This window comes from Rana temporaria, chromosome 4 (genome assembly GCF_905171775.1).
Source record: "Rana temporaria chromosome 4, aRanTem1.1, whole genome shotgun sequence".
Lineage (NCBI taxonomy): Eukaryota > Metazoa > Chordata > Amphibia > Anura > Ranidae > Rana > Rana temporaria.
The window spans coordinates 93,367,115-93,371,236 of record NC_053492.1 but is presented as its reverse complement, the minus strand read 5'-3'; the positions used below and the strand labels follow the sequence as shown (position 1 = coordinate 93,371,236).

At 43.1% G+C, this 4,122-nt stretch overlaps 1 long non-coding RNA gene across 1 annotated transcript; it reads right to left on the bottom strand.

Annotated features, from left to right (window-relative positions):
• Positions 1–3,022: 3,022 nt before the first annotated feature.
• LOC120935305 lies at positions 3,023–3,769 on the bottom strand. Its single transcript, XR_005748403.1, has 4 exons — positions 3,587–3,769; positions 3,412–3,482; positions 3,140–3,311; positions 3,023–3,044 (listed from the first exon to the last, which is right to left on the bottom strand). It is a non-coding gene; the product is annotated as an uncharacterized LOC120935305 (long non-coding RNA).
• Positions 3,770–4,122: the final 353 nt, after the last annotated feature.

Here is a 4,122-nt window from a genome sequence, read left to right as displayed (position 1 = left end):
ATAGAGAACTTTGCAGGATCAGGCCTGGATATGAAGCGAGCAATCCTGCTCTCAGTAGTAATAAACACAGTTCGTCGCTACTCTAGCCAGAGTGGGTGAAGTGCCCCCGGACAAACTCCTGACACGAGTTTGGCAGCCAAATCGCTACTTTAAGGTTGCTGGGAGGAACAGGCCCCTGCCACAGACCTGGCTCTGGAGACCTCTGCCACAGGCCTAGTATTTGGATGAGCTGAATGGATTAAGCGAATCCTCCCAGTAAATTAAGTCAGAGTCACCGGGTGACAGTTGAAGTGTACCTGTCAATGTCCCGGTCACCAGATCCCTGATGGTTCGTTCAGGCCCCTCAGATAACCTGCTTTCTGGGTTCTCCTTGAGCCAATCCCCCACCGTTCAGCACATAGCTTAGGATCTCTTCAATAGAGCTGGGGACCCAGCGAGTCACTGGGGCCCCTTTCAGCAACATGGAGCTCCGCGTAGCATGCGACCCCGGCCTGGTAGGCCATATCGCCGGGGTCTGTTGGATGCGCACACCCTAAAGGTGGGAACCCGCGAAAAACCAACAAAAATGGCGTCTGCCACAGATATACCCTCCCCCAGCATGCCCTGCGAGGGAAAACCTCTTCTAATTGGCTGCTGGGTAAAAGTGACTCTGCCAGAACCCCTCTAGCACCAACTGTCGCCCAGGGGTGGGATCGACACCCTTGAAGCGCAGACTGACCTACAGGACATTTCAGGAATGACAGCAGCCCAGATTTAGCAAATTATGAATGGGAGCAAAATAACTCTCCCATTCCCCACTAACTTTAGCGTAGTGCCCATACTGAAAGTAAGGGGGCGCTACAACTATATTACCAAAAGTATTGGGACACCTGCCTTTACATTTACAAGCACATGAACTTTAATGGCATCCCTGTCTTAGTCTGTAGGGTTCAATATTACGTTGCCCCACCCTCTGCAGCTCTAACAGCTTTAACTCTTCTGGGAAGGCTGTCCACAAGGTTTAGGACGGTGTCTATGGAAATTTTTGACCATTCTTCCAGAAGCACATTTGTGAGGTTAGGCATTTTTGTGGACGAGAAGGCATAGCTCGCAGTCTCTGCTCTGATCCAGAAAGCTGAATACAGGATGTGCTAGGAAAGCAGTGGCACTTGCAGGATTTCCAGGTTTTTCACACAAAGGAAGCACTACAAAAAGAACAGGGTACCTTTTAACACAAGTACATGGTACAACAGGCACATATCAGGGATATGAAATGTTGGGGTAACATATTCTTTAAGGCTTTCAGAAATGAGAATCATGCACAAACTAAGCATGAAGAGGAATCTGAGACCTCTGCTTTTGCTGTCCACGCCAATTTTTCAGCGAGAGAGTCTTACCAACAACAACTGCAGACTAGATGGAATTTATTCCTACAATATACTGTACCTCCTTCATCCATAGGGGTAGAGACAATCAGATATTGACAATGAAACTGTTTGAGTCAGGTGATAAAAAAGTAAGCTGATGACATCCCTGGTGGCTAATTCCCATTTGCAAACAACAATGACTTGTATTCGATCTACCAGCGGCTAAATTATTCCTGATCTGCAAGATATCTGTAGGAATTTCATTCTTACTACAGATCCCTTTATAGTCCTAACTCACCTTTTAATGTGGACTGCTTTTCAGAAAGTTGAAGAACTCTTATTACCATCTTTAACCAACACAGAAGCCTCTATATTGGCTGAGGAGATCACCATAACTGAAACAGAATCAGATTTTCACTTCTTTCCTAATAATAAGACAGGAATATGGTACGAACTCAGGGAAGGGTACAAACTCCATGCTGAAGGGTTAGTACTTAAACTACAATACATATATACTCGTTGGGAGAATATGGAGTTACCCCCATCTATATACCAGGCACACATTGTACTAATAACAAAGCGGGGCAAGGATCCCACATATTGTTCCTCTTATAGACCTATCTTGCTCTAAAATTATGAATTGAAGATCGTGACTAAGATCTTGAGCACCAGACTCATGAAAGTCCTTCTTTGATAGACATCAACCGGATGCCTAGCAAGTCCACTGATGTGTGTCGAGTGTTTACACACCTTGAGCTACCTTCAGAGGAGCCAGGGCACAGAGTACCAGTGACATTGGATATTTGAAAAGCTTTTTACTTCATCAGTTGGATAAATAATGATGTAAAGTATAGGAAAACATGGGTTTTTGTCCAAGTTTTAGAAGTTGGATTGAAGCTTTGTACAAATCACTAATGGCCCATAAAGGATAGGCAATTAACCTTTACCTGCCTTTTTAATAAGCAGGAGAATGAGACAAGGATGCCCCCTCTCCCCTGCCCTTTTTTTGGTTTCATGAAGCCCATAGCTATTGAAATTCAACACCTTGAGCTACCTTCAGAGGAGCCAGGGCACAGAGTACCAGTGACATTGGATATTTGAAAAGCTTTTTACTTCATCAGTTGGATAAATAATGATGTAAAGTATAGGAAAACATGGGTTTTTGTCCAAGTTTTAGAAGTTGGATTGAAGCTTTGTACAAATCACTAATGGCCCATAAAGGATAGGCAATTAACCTTTACCTGCCTTTTTAATAAGCAGGAGAATGAGACAAGGATGCCCCCTCTCCCCTGCCCTTTTTTTGGTTTCATGAAGCCCATAGCTATTGAAATTCATCAACCTATGCAGGTGACTGGGTAAGTTTCCTACACAATAATCTGACTATGTACTAATTGCTGGTGACCAAAAATTATTTCTTTGTGATCTTCATTACTCCAGAAAAAAGTGGAGGGACCCCCTAAATGGGGCTTTAAAGGCAACAAAGGTATACAGTAATCACAGTAATCCAAAAAATAGATAATTTAATATTCAAAAATGGAAATTGTACACATATATCACATAGAATTATTTAAAAACAATACATGGTTAGGTGTCATTGAAAAGCAAGGTCCATGAAGACATACACGGCCCTACGCGTTTCGGATTACCCTTCATCAGGGGCCGAAGTATATGTAGTTAACGAGTATAAGAACCACTTTTCTAAAAAACAAAGAAAGCATATATGTTGCAAGTGTTACAAAATAGAAAAATGGCAATAAATACATCAAAAGGTGCAGATAAAAACACACACATACCAATCACAGCGTTTAATCAACCCTGCACACCCCAGAGAAAGGACACCACTATCAGGACGCAGAAAGACTCCTCTGGATGAAATTAAGAGGAAGGAAGCCGGCGGTGCAGAATCACATATAGCAAGACCTCAGGCCCATATAGTCACAAAGTAACATATGATAATGTAAAAACCTGTCCATAAAAAAAGGGACAGGATAAATATACATGTAATGAAATACCTAACCATATGTAGAAAAATATGTCAAAAAATAATAATTAAATAACTGCATACCTGAGGTTAGCAGAAATGTGTCATATTAAATTTGGCCAGAGGTGTCAGTAGAGAGCTAGCAGAGCTCCAATCTGTGAATACAATGGATGGCAATAGAAACAGGCATTAGATAAGGAAGGAGGGAACCAATGCAAAAGGTGATAAATAAAAGGATCCAGAGTAAGGGAGTACTTACAAGAGACAAGCGCTCAGTGTGGCCACCAGACATGTCACTAGTACCTCTGCCGTCCAGCAATGTCTGACATTGTTTGGACGGCTAGAGGTTTATATAGGGAAGTAAGGGGGCGGGCCTAGGTACGGCGGGCGTGGTCGGAGAGACCAGGCGAGCCGTAATAGGCCGGTAGTGTGGAAGTGGGCAGTAGTAAACAGACAGCATGAGAAGGCCTGTCAGGTGACAGTCAGTCACCTGACACGGAAAGGAGAGTGGGACAGGAAGTAAATGGGAGTGGGCTAATGTAAAGGGAAGGGGCGGTGCGGAGACAAAGACTGCTGAGAAGGTGTCAGCAGTGAAGGTTAAACTGGGAAATGATTATTGGTTGTAAAAAACGTCAAAAAAAGCTGCTGGGAAGGACACCAGACATAAAATATATAATAGGAAAATGATAAGGCCATTTAAATAAGGAGGGGACATTGTTCAATGTATACCAGGCCAAGGACACAAACGAGGTAAAGGTATTAAAGTAGTAAGTATATGGACAAAGGGCCAAAAAG